The sequence below is a fragment of the Dendrobates tinctorius genome, unplaced genomic scaffold, assembly GCF_039654945.1.
Source record: "Dendrobates tinctorius isolate UK_male_01 unplaced genomic scaffold, ASM3965494v1 ptg000165l, whole genome shotgun sequence".
NCBI lineage: Eukaryota > Metazoa > Chordata > Amphibia > Anura > Dendrobatidae > Dendrobates > Dendrobates tinctorius.
The window spans coordinates 6,691,370-6,711,958 of record NW_027361832.1 but is presented as its reverse complement, the minus strand read 5'-3'; the positions used below and the strand labels follow the sequence as shown (position 1 = coordinate 6,711,958).

Genomic DNA, 20,589 nt, shown 5'->3' with positions numbered 1-20,589 from the left:
CTGAGACTCATGTCCGTGACAGATCCATGGATCTTACCGGAGGTTCCAGACCTGCTTTCCCAGGGGCCAGTGGTCCGCTCTCAGGTGAAGGGCTTCCATCTGGCAGCCTGGAATTTGAGAGGGCGCTACAGAGTCGCCAGGGATTCTCTCCAGGGTTATTCTCCACCCTGTTGAAGAGTAGGAAACCTATAACATCCCAAATCTACAGTAAAATGTGGAAAAAGTTCCTAGACCTCCTGGGGGAACCTTTAGGGGATGTAGCTCCAGTGGGACCTATCCTAGAATTCCTACAGTCGGGGCTGCAACTTGGGTCAGCCACTAACACCCTCAATATCCAAGTCTCAGCTCTGGGGGCCCTATATAACTGCAACCTAGCAGCCAATAGGTGGGTGTCCCGGTTCATAAAGTCCTGTGGCAGGTCGAGGCTGGTCATTATCCCAAAGATACCACCCTGGGACCTGAATCTAGTCTTGGAGGCTTTAACCAAAGATCCCTTTGAACCATTACTAGAGCTGTCACCAAAACGACTCACACTTAAAACTGTATTACTGGTAGCCTTAACATCGGCCCGTAGAGTAAGCTATATGCCCTCCATATACGCAGATCTTGGATGACCGAGTGGTTCTAAGACAAGACCCGGCCTACCTCCCCAAGGTGGTCCAAAAGTTTCATAGGACTCAGGAGTTCTCCTTGCCATCTTTCTGTAATAATCCTAGAAACCCTGGGGAGCAAAAGTTCCATACATTGGATGTAAGGAGAGCCATATTACAGTATATGTCAACTAGTCAGTGGAGGAAAGAACAGTCCCTTTTTGTAGCCTTTCAGGGTAGAAAAGAGTATGGGGTAGCTAAGAGTACCATTGCCAGATGGATCAGGGAGGTCATTATGTTATCCTACTCTGCAAGTGGCGCTTCGGTTCCAGAGGGCATCAAGGCTCACTCCACCAGAGCCGTGGCTACCTCCTGGGCAGAGAAGGCTGAGGTATCGACTGAACAGATTTGTAAAGCTGCTACTTGGTCCTCACCTTCGACCTTTTTTAAGCACTACAGACTTGATGCATCTTCCTCTACTGACCTAATCTTTGGTAGAAGGGTGCTGCAAGCAGTGGTCCCTCCCTAAAGTGTCTTCTACAAAAGTCTCTCGTGTGCTGTCATGGGAGACGGGAAAACACCAATGTTACTTACTGGTAGCCGGTTTTTCTGGAACCCATGACGGCACCTGTACATTCCCCCCCCCCCTAATCACTCCTTTGGTGTGCTCTTTTTAGTTAGATAAAATGTGGTGATATTTTTTTACCATGTGTACTAACCCGGGGGGGGGGCCTCATGCGCTGTAAACCAACTGAAGCGAGGGAGAGCTACTACCCCTTTTATCTTCAGTAGGGTTCCTGTCCTGGCTGGGCAGATCTCTTCCCCCCCCCCCCCCCCCCCTCGTGTGCCGTCACGGGCTCCGGAAACACCAGCTACCGGTAAGTAACCTTGGTGTTTTCTGTATATAAGGCAAAATTAAAAGCGGGAGAAAATGCCGCCTCCACCTTTTAATAGCTGTGCCATTCTCACCGTATTTCCCCGTCACCTATGACTACAGTAGATGACATGGTAGAGGGGGAAATAAAACTACACCCACCAGTAGTTACTGGTAAATGTAATTTTAACGCTTTACTAATGTGTCATGGTTAGACACATCTTGTTTAATTTATAAAGGAGGGACTCTGAAACTCCTAAAGCCTATGCAGACAATGCAAGAACTGTCAAAATTTAGAATGAAAATGGACTCCGATACACCCTGTATTAGACATAACGGAGGACATTATACACATTGTTAAAATTGTTAGGGAGTGGGCCTCCTAGACTCAAAGCCCAGGCACCTAAAGATAGGGCTGCTAAAAATTGGGAGGGACTGCAATACACACCTGAGGCCGCCTTCTACGCATCTTCCGAAAACCTTCTTTCTTTTCCCACTATTAAGGCGTTGGACTCCCAGACTGGTAAAGGTAGGCCTCATACAAATCTTGTGTCGGATATTTAAAAAAAAAAATAAAAAAAAAAAAAAAAAAATGGAGGGCATCAAGCACGCACTTAAAAATTAAGTTAAGGGCCGGCCTCCTGATGGCCCTACATTTGAATTGGTTTTATGTTCTGCTGCTGGGGGGGTTGAGAAGTCTAAGCCAATCCCAGGCTGAGTTGTTCATTTTGATCGGCCTGTCGGCATTCTGGGTTGATGGGTGCATCCGCCTATCAGTTATGCCCCCGGCGGCACTAAAAACCTGCTCTAACAATGGTAGCGGTAGGGCAGGCCATCACTTCCAAGATGTAGAGGGACAGTTCATGCCATGTGTCTAGGTTAGATGTTCAATAGCTGTGTGGCACAAAGGAATTGCTGCGGATGCTCGTACGGTTGGCTATGTACCCCTTCACCATCTTCCAAACCCCCCCCCCCCCCCCCTCATCACACTTCTTGGTACTTCAGGGAGGGTCCAATGAAACTCTCCCAGACCTTTGATGTTCCCCTGCCTCTGAACCGTGTCTCTCTTCTCTTCTCCAAGGATCTACTACCTCTGCTGCCTGCTTGGTCAGTTGGGAATTTTTGTACTAATTGTTCAACTAGGGCTTTCTTGTAACCCACCATTTACTAGCGCTTTCCACAGCAGGATGGAGAGTTGGAAAGTTCTTCTTGTAGTGTGGATCAGGAAGGTTGAACAAGTAATAGTAAACAATGTTGGCCAAAATACATATATTGTGAGGGTCATGGGAAAGGCAGCGGGCCATAATGACAGCCATGTCTGCCAGATTCTCATCAGGCATGACTTCCTGACCACTTTCCATTAATGATAAGGTGTTATCTGAGCATGCTAGTGTGCTAGGTGTCTTCTGTGTGCTTGAAAAATGTTCAATTGCCTGTTTGCATGTGTTGCGGTTGTCTTACAACTGTGAGACATGCAGCTGTGGGGACTCGAACATATTTTCTCTTTCGTCTCATTGGGGGACACAGGAACCGTGGGTGTGTGCTGCTGTCACTAGGAGGTTGACACTATGCATGAAATATATGTTAACTCCGCCTCCGCAGTATACACCCCTCCGAACAGCTGTAGGACCATCAGTTTTGCTTAGTGTCAGCAGGAGGTGGACAGAGGTCTCTCGCAGACCCATGCATACCTCAATGTGTCGTTCCTTTTCAGGTAACCATGGAGGGATACAGAGTAGATATGCTACATCTGTATTCCTACACCAGGATTGAGTATGGCGTGTACTGCCACCCTGTATCCTCACGAATCCCGCGGGCAGGACCCTATTCCCTAACACAGGACTCGTGTTCGGGTGGCTTCTCCGATCACTCACACACCAGAGCCTGATGATAGAGAGACGCCCTGCAGAAAAGGTTTTGGACAGCAATCTTTTCATGCAGGTAAACCAACCCCTGTTACAGTCAAGCACGCGGTGCAGCGTGGTTTCAGCCTTTTCCCATGGCAGCGTTATGGCCCTGGGCTCCAGCAGGAGCCCAGCACTGCTGACTCCAAATTCTGGCTCCTGGCAGGCTCTGCCAGCACCCCTCCCCCCCAGGCTTCCTCATCTGTACCAGTGCCTCCTTGGTGCTCCAGGAGGCCAGATCAGGGCCCTGCCCACCACTTCCGGGCAGGCATTTCATAAGGCTTCTAGGCAGCGGCAGGGCTGTTCACCTCATGCTCGCTCTCATCAGCCTTCGGGTGGCAGCTGCGGCGGGGACACAGGTCGTGGGTATGTGAGTACTGCTCTACAGGTTGCTCCCTCACTCTGCTCTCTACCCCCGACGGTCGGCACAGGTAAAACCTGTCAGTATGCCCAAGGGAGAGCAGTCCCACTCCTCCTCCTCATCCGCTTCAGTGATATTGGTCAAATATTTTGTATGTACCAAATGCAATGTCAGGCTTCCTTCAGGTCAGTCCTCGCCACTCTGCTCAGATTGCAGCAGACCTACAGTGTCACCTATGCTAGAGAGCAGGTGCAGCCCCCCGCGTTGCCTGTCAGAGCTCCCACATTTCCCCCGGAGCAGGAGGAAGCCACCTTGCCTACCACCCAGGGGCCATCCATCGCCACGGGAGACAGCGAGTGTCCAGGATGGGCCTCTTCCTTATCGAAGTCCGTGGCCGACCTTACCAAGGTATCACAGACCTTGGGTAACGGTGCTTAACAGATTGCCACTTCTGACTCCAGTGGACACAGGAGCACCAAAGGAGCCTCCTTTTGGGCCTTCTAGAGGTCGTAAAAGGTTTAGACGGGACTACCAACCCAGGTCCCCTTCTCACTCCATCTCACCGCCAGAATTCCTCTGGCCGTCTGCCTCCTCCCGATCCTCATCCCTGGAATCAGGCAAGGCATTATCAGAGACACACTCGGAGGAGGGTTCGGAGTACGGGCCAGAACAGTCCCAGGTCAAGGATATGGTTTGGGGCCTTGTCGCAATCAATGAGACTTTTTAATATTGGGGATACCACATCAAAACCTAATCAGGTTTTTTCATTTAAGCGTCATAAGTCCCCCCTCTAGGGTCTTCGCCTCCCACAAGGATTTTGAAGAAGTGTTGGCCAGGGAAAGAGAAAACCCAACCAGGCGGTTTCAGAGTGGGAATCGTTTTGGGATTCCTCTGCAGTATCCTGGAATGGAATAGGGCAAAGGGTATTGCCTCTGAAGCTGCCACCATTCTTCCCAGGACTCTCATGGCAGCGCGAAAGGATAGAAGCCGGAATTTCAACAGAGCGAATTCTCTGCTTGGCAGGCTGACTTGTCCTCAAAGAAATCACTGACCAATCTGCCGTTTCAGGGCACCCGGCTCTTTGGGTCAGTTAGATCAAATCATTAAGGATGCAACGGGGGGTACAAGCTCCCTTCACCTTCAGGCCAAACCTCGTCTGTTTTCAAACGTAGGGCTCAGCCCTTCGCTGTACCCCGGTGACAGGCACTTATGCTTGGGGCCCGCAGAGGTCACAAGCACCGAGAGATAGGAGGAAGATATCATTTCGGGCCACCCTGTCATGGCATTCCCGCAGTTCCAACAGCAGAGCTACCAGGTCAGGGCCAGGCAGAGCCACTTCAGCCTGATGCCAGCAGGGAGTCCAATTCCCTTCCCAGTACCTCTCCCAGACTAGGAGGCCGCCTTCTCTTCAGAGATGTCTGGCATAATTCAGTAGAGGATATCTGGGTAAAGGAGGCAGTATCAACAGGATGCAAGATAGACTTCAACGTGCTTCCGCGAGATCGCTTCTTTCTATCGCAGCCACCAAAAGACGCTGCTATGGCTCTAGGTTCTTTTTGCGGCAATCGACTTTCTCCTCAGCGCAGGCGTAATCGTCCCCGTTCCCGAGCAGGAACGTTTTGCCGGCTTTTACTTAAACCTGTTTGTGATACCAAAAAAGGATGGCTCAGTTCGTCCCATACTAGACCTCAAAAGGCTAAACAGATGGGTCCGCTTACGCCATTTCAGGATGGAATCGATTCGGTCGGTAATTACGTCTCTGGAGGATCAGGAATTCCTATGTTCCATAGATATCCGGGATGCCTTCCTACACGTCCCCATTTTTCAGGGACATCGGAGGTTTCTGCGTTTTGCTGTTCAAAAGCAGCATTTCCAGTTTGGCCCTGCCATTTGGGCTGGCAACAGCCCCCAGAGTTTTTACACAGATAATGGCAGCGATGGTAGCTGTATTAAGGGTCAGAGGCATAATATTGGTACCATATCTCGACAATTTACTCATCAAGGCGCCCTCCTTCGCTCAGGCCCAAGAAAATTTAGCGGTAGATTTAAACGCACTCTCCTGGTTTGGTTGGATCATAAACAGGGAGAAATCCCACCTAACGTCAACACAATGCCTAGAATTCTTAGGAATGGTAATCTACACCTGCTGCTGAAGGGTCTTTCTCCCAGAAAGTGGATTACCCTCCAGCAGAGAATTCGCTCTGTTGAAATTCCGGCTTCTATCCTTTCGCGCTGCCATGAGAGTCCTGGGAAGAATGGTGGCAGCTTCAGAGGCAATACCCTTTGCCCTATTCCATTCCAGGATACTGCAGAGGAACATCCTCCAGTGGGACAGGTCCATCTCTTCGCTGGATCGCCCCTTCCTTCCATTCAGACCAGGGAGTCCCTCAAGTGCTTGCTGACCTCCCCCCCCCCCCCCCTTGTTAATCTGGGACAGCCTTTTCCCCCTGTCCACTGGCAGGTAATAACTACAGATGCCAGTCTCCTGGGCTGGGGTGCGGTATTCCGCCACCTGACTGTCCAGGGATGATGGTTGAGGCAAGAATCCTCACAATCAACATTCTAGAACTGAGGGCGGTCTTTCTAGCACTTCTACATTGGGAAAGATACCTCATCAACCAGCCAGTCCGGATTCAAATGGACAATGCCACAGCAGTGGCATACATCAATCACCAAGGGGGAACCAGAAGTCCCTGGGCATTGGCCGAGGTATCCAGAATCTTCAACTGGGCAGAAACCGCAATTTCGGCAGTTTACATTCCCGGGACAGACAACACGGCCGCTGACTTCCTCAGTCGGGAGGGGCTTGCGGCAGGGGAATGGTCCTTACACCAGGAAGTGTTCCGTCAGATATGCCAGCTATGGGGGACTCCAGATGTGGACCTCCAGGCATCACGACAGAACAGAAGGGTCCAACAGTTTGTCTCAAGATACCACGATCCTCTAGCAATAGGGGTCGACGCGCTGGTCATTTCCTGGACACAGTTCACTCTTACCTGTTCCCTCCCCTTCCTCTCCTGCCCAGGCTGCTAAAGATCAAGGCGGAAGGGGTGCCTGTCTTATTGATCGCCCCATACTGGCCCAGGAAGGCCTGGTTCGCAGAAATTATCAATCTTCTCACAGGCACCCCCTGGAGACTCCCCGACAGACAAGATCTCCTGGCTCAGGGGCTGTTTTACCACCTGAATTCTCGGTTGCTCAATTTGACGGCATGGCCGTTGTACCAAAATACTGAGAGCAGCGGGTTTTTCGAACCGAGTCATTAATACAATGATCCAGGCTAGGAAGTCTTCCTCTTCCAGGGGCTATTATCGAGTGGGAGGGTCCCGGGTGGGTGGTGCCACGGCCAGAACCCTGCTGACTCGGACACCAGGAGGTCATATAAGGCAGGCGGGGACGCTGCTGGGGTGCTTCCAAAAGGCCCAGCGATGGATACGACGGAAGCCCCCATAGACAAGCAGGACGAGGCGCAGGAGTGCCCACAGAAACAGGCCACAACAAAACCGCATACGAGTGGCCAGCAAAAGAAACAGACGAACAAGCGGACAGAGCCGCGGAAGTTCCTCCAGACTAAAGGATACCCCTGCCTCCCTCTGTGATCCGGTACCTGCTTCATCTGCATGGGTAAGATCTCTGTGAATGTACCCTGATGCAGTGTTCCCTTATGTTTTTTCGCAGGGGAGGAAAGCTACGGGAAAACAGAAGCACAGGGAATGTGCCCTCTGTAGTTGCCCCTTACCAGATGGCGACCCTAAAAAGTTATGTCAGCCATGCATACGACAGACTGTAGGGGTTGATAGGGATCGAGAGTCCATGGGTAGATTGTCAGGCCCTTACACACTCCCTCGTTTATGCAGGTAGCGGAAGAGATGCCTGACTTCACGTCAAGCCTGAGGGAGATGATCAGGTTAGAGATGAAAGTCCTATCTCAAGGGGAATCTTCTAGAAGAAGAGGCTAGTTTTTCAGGCTCTGAGTGCTCGGTCGCCCCTAGGAAAGACGATAAGTCCTCAGACTCCTCGGCCTCCTCTTCGTCTTCCTCGCATGAAGACTCTAGCCGGTCCTGCTTCCCCTTAGATCAAATGGATAGACTAGTTAAAGCAATAAGGTCCGCCATGGGGGTAGCAGACACAAAACCGGAACTCTCAGCACAGGACATGATGATCGGGGGTCTAGACCCCAGAAAACGCAGGGCTTTTCCATTAAATGATAGTCAAAAGCCTGATAGAGAATGGAAGAGGCCTGAAAAAAGGGGCACCATGCCACCAGCTTTCAAGCGGAGATACCCCTTTGATGACCCAGTAGTAAGCAGATGGGATAAGGCCCCTAAGCTGGACGTAGCGGTAGCCAAAGCGTCCAAAAAATCCTCCATACCCTTTGACGATATGGCCTCCTTGAAAGATCCGCTGGATAAAAAAGCAGATTCTTTTATAAAGGGAACGTGGGAGATGTCAGCAGGTGCACTAAGACCAGCCATAGCTGCCACATGTACAGCCATATCCATGATGGTCTGGCTAGATCAACTGGATTCCCAGCTAAAAGACGGAGCCTGAAGAGCATCCATTTGAAAAGATCTGCCGATCATCCAGAATGCCGCTGCGTTTTTAGCCGATGATTCAGCAGACTCTGCAAGGATGGCAGCTAGAGCCGCGGGACTATCTAATGCAGCGCGAAGAGCGCTCTGGTTAAAGTGCTGGCCGGGAAATATTCAGGCACGGTCCCGACTCTGTTCCATTCCTTGTGAGGGGGAGTATCTATTCGGCCCCGTCCTGGATGAACTATTAGAAAAAGCTGGGGATGACAAAGAAATTCCCCAGTCTGCCGAACCCTTCTTATAGACGTCCCTTTACCAGGAAAGGATATTTCTGTAGAAGCCCGTCCAGAGATCAGGACAGATGGGATGAGAAAAGAAGTAAAGGTACAGGATTTATGTTTGGAGGAGGGGGGCGCCAGGAAGGTCCAGCTCGCGACACGAAGAAGCCGCTCCAATGACTAGTTGCCCCGGTAGGAGGGAGACTAGCTGCCTTCTACCCTACCTGGTCGCTGATCTCTAATAGCAACTGGATACTGGGGGTGATGGCTGTGGGACTGCGACTAGAATTCTCCAGGGTTCCCCATGATCGATTTAAAGTCACCCCACTCATGTCTTCCACTTCAGAACAAGCTGCCCTGGAGGCCGAGGTTAATGATCTGTGCGGCAAGAAGGTCCTAACAGTTTCCAGAGGGAGAATGGGGGAAGGGTTTCTACTCCCCTCTGTTCCTGGTCCGCAAGCGAGACGGCTCCTTTAGGACTATAATAAACCTTAAGGCCCTCAACGAGTTTCTGGTCATAAGTCCTTTCAAAATGGAAACCATTAAATCCACAATAAAATTGCTGTTCCAAAACTGCTTTATGGTGGTGTTAGATTTAAAGGACGCCTACTACCATATACCCATTCATGCAGCTCATCAGCGTTTCCTCAGAGTGGCGGTTCAGTTAGATGGGTCAGTTCGACATTTCCAATATGCGGCCCTCCCCTTTGGGGTGGCAGTCGCCCCCTGAGTATTTACTAAAGTGGTAGCGGAGGTCATGGCCCATCTACGTGAATCAGACATTCTAGAGGTCCCCTACCTGGACGACTTCCTTATTGTAGGCAAAACGGCGGATCATTGTTTGGAACAGCTACAGAGGGCAATGTCTGACCTAGAGCGGTTAGGATGGTTGCCGAACATCAAAAAACCTCAATTGCAACCGATGAGAGTCCAATAATTCTTGGGCCTAATCCTAGATTCTGAGAAACAGGAATGCCGTCTGCCTCCAGAGAAGCTTGTTCGCCTGCACTACCAGGTCCTGAATGCCTCTAATAACCTCACCATGTCCCTCAGGAAAGCAATGTCCCTTCTAGGCTCTCTCTCGGCCTGTATCCCGGCAGTCCAGTGGGCCCAGTTTCATGCAAGGAAACTACAGGGTGAGGTTTTATTACATCAAAAAATCCTTGGGGGTTACTTGGAGGGCCAGCTAACCTTGTCCTGAAACACAGGGGAGTCCCTAGAGTCGTGGCTAGATAAGGATAATTTATCCAGAGGGGTACCCTGGGAGTATAACATAACCTGCATAGTCACCACAGATGCTAGCCCTTCTGGTTGTGGGGACCATATGGGTGAAATGCTAGTCCAGGGCCTATGGGAACATCAGATAGAAATGTCGTCTAACCTAAAAATTGACAGCAGTGTAGCAGGCAGCTAAAAAGCTCCTTGTGTATCTACAGGGCCATCGCGTACGAGTATTCTCTGACAATCAAGTCACCGTGGCTTATATCAACCACCAAGGCGGGACTCGTTCCAAACCCCTGATGACTGTAGCAGAGCGGTTGTTCCAACTAGCAGAGCGGCATTTTCTATCTTTAACAGCTCTACATATATAAGGGAAAGAAAACATCACGGCAGACTTTTTAACCCACGATCTGCTAAAGCAAGGAGAATGGTCCCTAAACACCTCCATCTTCAACCTGATTGTACAAAAGTGGGGACATCCAGAGGTAGATCTCTTCGCCACCAAGGAGCAGGAAATTTAAGAAAATTCTGCTCCCTAAATCCCAGACAGAATCCTCTGGCGGTAGATGCCTTTCTGATAAAGTGGGACTTTAGGCTAGCCTACGCCTTCCCTCCCCTATCTCTACTACCCCTGGTGATGAGGAAAATCAGAAAGGACAGAGCAAGGGTGATAGTTATTGCTCCATTTTGGCCCAGGAGGGCATGGCTCTCATGCCTCAGGACCATGTCGGTGTCCGATCCTTGGGTTCTTCTGGACATCCCGGATCTCCTATCCCAGGGCCCAGTCTTCCATCCTCAGGTGGCTGGCCTACATCTGACGGCGTGGAGTTTGAACGGACACTGCTAATAGATAAAGGTTTCTCCCCAGACCTGATTAACACCCTACTTAAAAGTAGAAAAATCATTAAATCATTACTACAAAAATTTGTCAGAATTTGGAAAAAATTCCTTCAGAACTCAGGAGTAGTCGCTGGGGATTCAGCGCCTAGAATTCAGATATTAGAGTTTCTACAGAAAGGTCTGGACATGGGGCTTTCTACCAGTACCCTTAAAGTACAAGTATCAGCCTTGGGGGCCCTTTTTAGCTACAACATCGCTGGTAATTACTGGGTCAGCAGGTTCATTAAGGCGGCAGGTAGATCCAGGCCAATAGTGAAGGATAGATTCATGCCGTGGGACTTGAACCTAGTCCTCACAGCTATGACGGAAACCTCATTCGAACCTATCTCATCAGCTTCCATAAAAAACCTGTCCCTCAAAATGGCCTTCCTGGTAGCTCTGACATCAGCTCGCAGAGTAAGCGATATCCAGGCATTATCTAGGCGTCCTCCTTATTTACAGTTCAAAGAGGATAGGGTAATACTTAGGCCTGATCCAGCATACTTAACTAAGGTAGTTTCTAGCTTTCATAGGACACAGGAAATAGTCCTTCCATCCTTCCTCCCTAATCCAGCTAATGAGAAGGAAGAGAAACTACACACCCTGGATGTTAGGAGATGCTTCATAGAATATCTGGCAGTCACCGATCCCTGGAAGAAAGATAATGCCCTGTTTGTCTCCCATCAAGGTCCTAGGAAAGGTTGTAGAGCGTCAAAAAAAATACACTAGCCAGGTGGATTAGAGAGGCGATTTCAATAGCATACACCGCAAAGGGCAGGTCGCCACCTGGAAAGCTGAGGGCGCATTCCACCAGAGCCATGGCGACCTCGTGGGCTGAGAGATCGGAAGTCTCCATTGACCAGATATGTAAGGCGGCTACTTGGTCCTCTCCCCGAGCACCTTTTATAGTCGTCATAGGCTAGACCTGGGTGCTTCCTCAGACCTCTCCTTTGGTATAAGGGTACTGCAGGCTGTAGTCCCTCCCTAAAGTAGTTATTACACTCTGTAATTCTCTCAGGTGGTGCTGTCATGGATGACCGAATAAAGTCTGTTACTCACCGGTTAACGGTATTTTTCGGAGTCCATGACAGCACCCGTATATTCCCTTCCCTTAGCTAAATCGGGTGTGCACGTCTTCCTCTTGTATATGTCCACTGGTGATAAATATTTAGATAATGATACTGTACATCATGCATTAACCTTGGAGGTCCTCTTGTGCTCTGTAATCCAACTGATGCGTGGGAGAGGTGCCACCCTTTTGTATCTGTAGGTTTCCTGTTCCTAATGGGCAGATCCCCTCTCTCAGGTGGTGCTGTCATGGACTCTGAAAAATACCATTAACCGGTGAGTACCTAAGACTTTTCCCACCCCAGGGACTGCTTTTGGACATCCACGGTTCCTGTGTCCCCCAATGAGACGAAAGGGAAAACGGGATTTTTGGTTGCTTACCGTAAAATCTGTTTCTCAATGTGGGACACAGCGCCCTCCCATGATTTTATTACGTGTAATGAATATATGATGACTTACATGATGTCTCCACCTACTGCTTTTTCACTAACTGATTGTCCTACAGCCGTTCGGAGGGGTGTATACTGCGGAGTTAATAATTTTTTTTTTTTTTTTTTTCCCCTTCACCCATGACAGAACACCTGAGAGGGATCTGCCCTGCCAGGACAGAAACCTACTGAGATATAAGGGGCGGTACCTCTCCCCCTCTACAGTTGGGTTACAGAGCATTGAGAGGACTTCCCGGTTAGTACATGTTAATCCAACACCACATCACACAAAAGCACCCTACTAATTGTGCACACCCATACGGTGAAAACTGGAAGAAATCCCACTGTCGGACGGTGCCTGTCATGGGCGAAGGAAAAAAAAGACCCGACCCTGTCGGGTGCTGGAGGCACAGTCCCTGGGCCCTCCGGGGCTCCGGGTTCATGTGGGCGCAGGTGGGATCCCCGGTGGCTCCTGGAAGCCCCCACCATGCCGCCCTCCCCTCGTGCCCGCATCTCAATCCCCGAGGTGTCTGACAGGGGAGAGACGCGGGCACCTTCCGTCCGCTGACGTCGGCGGTGCAAAGGATTGTGGGCGTGCGGCTGACGTCAGCACTAGGCGACTGTGACATGGCGACAGGTGCGACGCCGGCTTTCTGAAGCGGTCAGCCGGCGGTCGCAGGGGGGAGGGGAGCCAGCTGAACGGAGGCACTCACCAGGACAGAGGCATGAGCCCATGAGGAGCAGCGGCGGGGCAGACAGTGCAAGTATGGAGTCAGAGCAGGAGAGGTCCTTGTCTCTGCCGCCCTCACAGCCCTTCTGCCGCAAACATGGAAGCCGCTCAAGCAGCAGCCACCCCCCCAGCTGCAGGTTGGGAGAATCCTCGAGATCCAGAGAGCACAGCTCACGTGCTCCGACGCAGCCTCCTAGTCCGGTACCCTTGATTACGGGTGGTGAGTGATCTTTGTGAATGCTAGCATTTATGTTAATGGGCTTTCTCTGTGTATATTTGACCCCAGAGGAAAGGCCCAAAAAAGCAGGAAGCAAGAAGAATAATGGGGACTGTGCTATATGTAAGACAGCCCTAGTGAGAGACTGGCAGACTTCTGCGCCAGTTGTATTCAGCGAACTATGGCGGAAGAAGCGCCTAGTTTCGCGGTTAATCTGATATCGGCCCTTAGATCGGAAATGGAGGGTTCAATTAAGACCCTATTGAAAAAAGGGAGGAAAGGTAGGAAGAATCCCCCTAGCTCTCCCTCAGATTCCTCTTCGGCCTTGTCTCAATCAGAACAGTCGTGCTCCTCAGACAGCGACACAGGTGGTTAGCCATGTTTTCCGGTGGAAGACAGATGCTCTCCTAAAGGCCATTAGAACAACGATGGGCCAACGGGAAGAGAAAACGACAAAACCCCTAGAAGATATGTTTGGGGGGGCTCCAAGAGAAAAAAATGGACCTTTCCTGTGAACGAAAAGATCCAGGCGCTTATTGAGAGAGTGGAGGAAACCTGAAAAATCAGGGGCTCTTCCCTCCACCTCTAAGAGGCGATACCCCTTTGAGCACAAAGATGCAGAAATATGGGACAAGGTCCCAAAAATAGACGCAGCAGTATCCAGGTCTTGTAAGAAATTGGCCCTGCCCCTGGAAGATTCAGGGGTTCTTGGGGTCCCGCTAGACAAGAAAGCAGACTCATATCTGAGGCATGCATGGGAAGCGACAGCGGAAGGATTAAAGCCGGCAATAGCAGGCACCTGCACGGCACGCTCCCTGATGGTCTGGCTGCAGCAGTTGGCAGGAAGGCTAGCATCAATGGTTCCAAGAGAAGATATTGGCGGATATGTAGCTCTTGCATGGGGCAGCAGCTTTTTTAGCAGGCACCTCGGCGGATTCCATGAGGTTGTCGGCTAGGGTGGCAGGATTATCAAATGCTGCTAGACGAGCACTTTGGCTTAAAGGCTGTCCAGGAGACCTGCAGTCTAAAGCTAAACTGTGCTCCCTCCCCTGTGATGGTCGATTCTTATTCGTGAAGAACCTAGATGATATCCTGGAAAAAGCAAGTGACAGGACAAAAGGCTTCCCTAGATTCCCGACAGAGCAGAGAAGACAGCCCTTTCGGAGGGGTGGAAGATTCAATAGGGGGCGTCCTCTAGCCGACAGAAGGAGATGGGAGGACAAAAGAAAAAAAGCTGGGATTTATGTTTGGTGGGGGTACCTCCACCTCAAGAAAATCACCACAATGACGCCAATATTCCAGTAGGTGGGAGATTGGCACTCTTTTCCCAGGCCTGGGAAAAGATCTCCTCCAATACCTGGATCCTAAGCGTCTTAAGAGAAGGCCTGAAAATCCCCCTTTGTTCAACAGCCGAAAGCCGTGTTCGTGGTTACCCCTATCAGAAAAGTGGCCGAAGAACAGTTGGCCTTTGGAAACGGAGATCCTGAACCTAATAGACAAACAGGTCCTTTATGAAGTCCCAGAGACACAGAAAGGAAAAGGCTTCTATTCACCAGTTTTTTTGATAAAGAAACCGGACCAATCGTTCAGGACAATTATAAACCTCAGAGGACTCAATCGGTGGAGTGGGAATCAGACCTTCAAAATGGAGTCAGTGACTATGGCCATAAAGCTACTACATCAAGATTGCTTTATGGCTGTAGTCAATCTGAAGGATGCATATTATCATATCCCTATCCATCCAGATTACCAAAAATACTTTGAGGGTAGCGCTTTATATCCAAGGCATACTGAGGCATTTCCAATTCCAAGCCCTTCCGTTTGGCATATCCATGGCCCTGAGAATTTTCACCAAGGTCATAGCGGAAGTAACAGCCTTCCTCCGAATTCACGATAGTCATAATACTCTACCTGGACGATTTTCTCAGTGGGCAACTCAGAGAACCAATGCACTACGCAGTTAAGCCAGGTGACCGACACCTTACAAGAATTAGGGTGGATAATAAATTTCAAAAAATCGAAACTACAACCCCTAAAGCAACAGACCTTCCTAGGATTTATCCTGGACTCAGAACAGCAGGTGTGTCTGCTTCCGGAGGCCAAAATAGAGAAGGTACGGAACATGGCTTTGTCTGCCCGAAACCAACCTCAGATGACATTGAGGAAAGCGGTGTCTCTACTAGGCACCCCGACGTCCTGTATTCTGGCGGTCAGATGGGCTCAATTTCACACCCGTCCACTCCAGTGGGAGATACTAGCAGCACAAAGATCGCTAAAAGGGTGTTTAGAAGGAGGTCTGGAGCTTTTATTAGAGACCAGAGACACTCTTAACTGGTGGCTGGACAGTACAAACTTGACCACAGGAATACCTTGGGACAAACAGGTGACAGATGTGATTCTAACAGATGCAAGCTCCTTGGGGTGGGGGGCACACCTAAGGGGTCGTGTAGGCCAGGGGTCCTGGACACCTCAAGAAAGGAGGGCATCCTCCAATCTGAGAATTGTGGGCAGTTAACAAAGCCCTAACCCACTTTTTTCCCCTACTCAGGGGCCGCAATGTCCGCATCATGTCGGACAACAAAATAGACATCAACCATCATGGCAGACATCAACCACCAAGGGGGGACAAGATCACACTCCCTAATGAAAGCAGCAGACGACATCCTGGGCAAGGCGGAGCAACACTTACACTCCTTAACAGCTTTACACATAAGGGGCAGAAAACAGAGGCCGATTTTCCTGAGCCGCAATACTCTGAGGCAAGGAGAATGGGTCCTAAATCGGACCGTTTTTCAAAAAATAACGCAGCTTTAGGGGGAACCAGTAATAGACCTCTTTGCCAACAAGCACAACAGGCAAACACAAGTTTTGCTCTCTAAACCCGAGGGAAAATCCATGGGCAGTGGACTCTTTGCACATTCAGTGGGACTTCAAGCTGGCCTATGCGTTCCCTTCAGTTGCTCTGATCCCAACAGTGGTCAAGAAGATCAGGAGTGATCAAGCCAGAGTAATTCTGATAGCTCCATTTTGGCCAAAAAGGCCCTGGTTTGCTCTACTGTGGAAAATGTCCCTCTCCGATCCATGGGTTCTGCCAGAAATCCCGTTCCTTCTAGCTCAGGGCCCGATATTCCACGCACAAGTCAAGGGTTTCCATCTGACGGTGTGTAATTTGAAAGGTCGCTTTTAAGGGGTAGAGGTTTCTCTCCTGGGTTTGTGACCACCCTACTTAAAAGTAGGAAACTGGTGACGACTAATATCTATGGCAGAACATGGAATAAATTCCTACAGTTCTTAGGTAAGCCGTTAGAACAAGAACCCCCGATTAGTGCCATCTTAGAGTTTTTACAAGCAGGATTACAGCTGGGATTAGCGGTAAATACGCTTAAGGTTCAGGTATCTGCATTAGGGGCACTCTATAACTGCAACTTGGCAGTGAATAGATGGATAGCCAGATTCATCAAAGCCTGTCATAGGGCTAAGCCTATTCCAATACCCAGGATAGCTCCCTGGGATTTAAACCTAGTACTAGAGGCCCTTACAAAGGAACCATATGAGCCGTTACATCAGCTCCCAAAAAAATTTCTGACCCTAAAAACAATCCTTTTAGTGGCCCTTACATCAGCCCGTAGAATAAGCGACCTGCAGGCTCTCTGTGAATCCACCCTACACACAAGTTTTTCAGGACAGGGTGGTGCTAAGAACAGACCCCGCTTATCTGCCTAAGGTAGCGTCAGATTTCCATCGGGGTCAAGAGATTATCCTCCCATCCTTCTGCGATAATCCAAAGAATCCAGGGGAAGAAAAGTTCCATAGTTTGGATGTTAAGAGAGCCCTGCTAGAATACATATCTGTCACTAGCCAATGGAGGAGGTCCCGTAGCTTTTCAGGGTGCCAGGAAAGGCTATAGGGTTTCAAAAGGGACTATTGCTAGATGGATTAGGGAGGCCATTAGTGTAGCCTACTCAGCTAGTGGTATCCCGATTCCTGACTGCATTAAGGCTCACTCCACCAGAGCCGTGGCGCCCTCCTGGGCTGAAAAAGCAGAGGTATCGATTGAACAGATTTGTAGGGCTGCTACTTGGGCCTCACCTTCCACCTTCTTTAAGCACTATAGATTAAATCTATCCTCCTCCGCTGACTTAACCTTTTGGTAGAAGGGTGTTGCAAGCGGTGGTCCCTCCCTAAGGTGTTTAGAAGTCTCCAAAAGTCTCCCAGGTGTGCTGTCATGGGTGAAGGGAAAACCACCATGGTTACTTACCGGTAGCCGGTTTTTCCAGAACCCATGACAGCAGCCATATATTCCCATAACCCCCCCCTGGTTTTCACCGTATGGGTGTGCACAATTAGTAGGGTGTTTTGTGTGATGTGGTGTTGGATTAACATGTACTAACCGGGAAGTCCTCTCAATGCTCTGTAACTCAACTGAAGCGGGGGAGAGGTGCTGCCCCTTATATCTCAGTAGGTTCCTGTCCTGGCGGGGCGGATCCCTCTCTCAGGCGTGCTGTCATGGGTTCCGGGAAAAACCGGCTACCGGTAAGTAACCATGGTGATTTTTTCATGCATAGTGTCAACCTCCTAGTGACAGCAGCACAGACTGCTGAGAAACAGATTTTACGGTAAGCAACCAAAATCCTGTTTTTTTTTTTTTTTTTTTGTTTTTTGTTTTTTTTTACTACCCCAAATACACTGTTAGCACACGAGCGTGCTTGGATAACTCCTTATCCAAGCACTTTTGCTCATCACTACTCTCTTCCTCTTCGCTAGCCCATCTGCGCTGAACAGATGGGATAAAGCTGGTGTTGGTAGTATCCTCTGTAGAGCAGGCAGTAACCTCCCTCTTCATACACAGCCTCCTTTGTCTCATTACCCAATCCACAAAGCGAAGATGAGATGAGGCTGGATAGTATCACCATGTGTACTTCCTCCATCGCTACCTGGTCCACATGCAAAGTTTCCTCTTTAATTGTGAGCAGCGGGCCTTTGAGTAAGCAGACGTGGGATGGTTTTGCTGATTATGGCATCGCCACTTGCCATCTTGGTTGATTGCTCAAAGTTTTGTACAACCTCGGATGTCAGACATCCATGCCCACTTATCGTTTGTGTGGAGGCTGACCGGAATACCAACTGGCATGTTGCAGTGGTATTCTGCTGCTCACAAAGCCTTGCCTACAAATGTAATGTGGAACTCAGCATAGTCAGGTTGCACACCAGTAGCTGACTTGTGGAAATGGGTTCACAAGTGGCATACCTTCACAAATGGCTCAGGAAAATCATGGGTAGGTCTTCAGAACTGCTGAACCACTAAGTTGAGCACATGGGCCAGACATTGTACATGTGTAAGTTTGCCAATCTTTGTTGCCACCACCAGTTTATGGTCATTATCTCACACCATCATGCCTAGTTATAGGTTCAGTGGGGAGTCAGATCTGTCTGGTCTGTTAAACCCTTTACCAATACTGCAGTGGTGTGCTGTTTGTCACCTAAACAAATTGGTTTCAGCAGAGCCTGTTGCTGCTTCACCAAGGCAGTACTTCCTGCTTGCAACTGATATGGATGACAATCTCTGAGATATGACAATTTGGGTATGTAGGAGGTGTTTTGAAACTGATGGAACTACGGCTTGCAACTATCGGTGTTGGCAGCATGTGTGCAGTCCCAGGGTGCGACTCGTGCCATTGGGGAAATGAAGCATCCCTGGCCACAAGCACTTTACCACATATTGGTCGTTAAGTGGACCTTCCTTTTAACTGCATTGGTCAGAGCATGGCATGGCACACCGGGAAAAAGGGCAGGTGGGGACATGGTACCACAGGACAACTGCCACAATGGGGTTGTGGAAAGCCTCAGTGTAAACAAGACTAAACGGTAACATTTTCAGGATTGGTAGTCTGTCTGGACCTGTGGGAGGTTGGGTATTTTCTTGTGTTCCAAAGCCTGTGGCAGGGACAGCTGAACGCTGTGCTGAAACAAGTAATGTGACATGGTTGCTGATGGTGCTTGCGAATGTGCAACTACAGGTGTAGGGCAGGGGGCATCAGAGTCTGTTTTGGATGGGGGATTGGCAATCATGTAGGACATGGGAAGAGGCAGTGGTGTCACCCGCAGACACTGTTGACCCAGGCATTCAGTCCACCTAGTTGGGTGCTTTGACGTGTCCGAGCTTGCTGGTGGTGGTCAGGCATCTCCTGATCTTGGTGCCTCACATGTTGCAAATGACCATTCTTTCATTAACCCTTGGTCTGTAAACTTGATGCGTGTGGGTGCTCTGGGGAACAGTTGCCTGCCTTCAACCTCTGGCCACTCCTCTGCCTGTTGTGGAACCCTCCCCCTCGTACGCTGCTGGACACGCTCTGCATGGCATTTTCCTAGATTGGGTCGGTGATCTCATCGTCCACGACCTTTGTCCTGCTCTTCCGTACTCTGGTCCTCCTGACTTGTGGACTTAACATCACTTTTTGCCAACTGCGCCTCATAATCATCCACCTCTTAAGGCACTAATGCCCCACAGTCATCTTTTTCTGACCATGGATGGTCAAAATTTGGGCATCGATACACATGAGCTCCTCATGTCCCTCCTTGAAACATGCAGGGCAAGAGGCCAGAATCAATAAATCAACATGTAAAGCGCTCCTTGACGTATGGGATCACTTGTCTCCTGGGACTCTCCATGGTGGCAGGAAGGAGGATTGGGGTAAGGATTATTTGGTCCAGACCCTTGGCTAGTGAGACTGGATTGCACGGAAGACTGGGTCGTGCTGGTAAACATCCTGGAAGTATGTATACACTGTTCTGGCTTCAAGAGTGGTGTCTTGCACCCCCCAGAAAGTGGGACTGGATGCTAGGTCTCATGGATGTTTGTGCTCCTTCACCTTCAGTTTCACCTAGCCCATGGCCTCTTCCTCAGCATATCTAACTCCCCATCAATTACTGCACGCCTTGTACATTTTAAATTGGGTGTACATCTGCAAACTTTCCGGTATTAATAGGGAAAAGAAAATGTATGTAGCCCTGAAAGAGACTGTTAAAATATAAACAAAATTACTGCGATGGCAATGTTAGACTGCCTATCCTATATGCTTGTTCTAAAATGCACTCTCCCTCCTAAAACAAAGCTTCGCTGAACTGCTTCTTGAGGACTGTGTGCCGAGCATCATGTCACCGGGTCTTGTATAAGGTTCCATGACACGATGCGGCCGGCCAATCGTAGTAATGCCAGTATGAAATATGGCTATGGCATTACTGTGACACTCGAGCACCCGCGATACTGTCAAGTAAGGAGTGTGCCTGAGGACCCTGATGCTGTATCAAGCGCTCTTAAAACACTACATCGTATTTTAATTGACACCTGTCATGTGATTTATTGCATTGAGTGTGATATCTATGAAAAATGATGTGGGCTGTACCAGTTGAAAACTGAAGAGGATAGCTGAGCAGAGATGAAGAGATGACCATCTGTCTCATTAATAGTAGTTTATACAGGAGCCATAGGGCATTATTTGGAACGACC

The 20,589-nt window shown here is 49.6% G+C and overlaps 1 protein-coding gene across 2 annotated transcripts in view; it reads left to right on the top strand.

Moving 5' to 3' along the window:
• SNX31 (sorting nexin 31) overlaps window positions 1-20,589 on the top strand; it is a 74,278-nt gene that overhangs the window by 36,218 nt on the left and 17,471 nt on the right. The gene's annotated exons all lie outside the window — the stretch shown is intronic.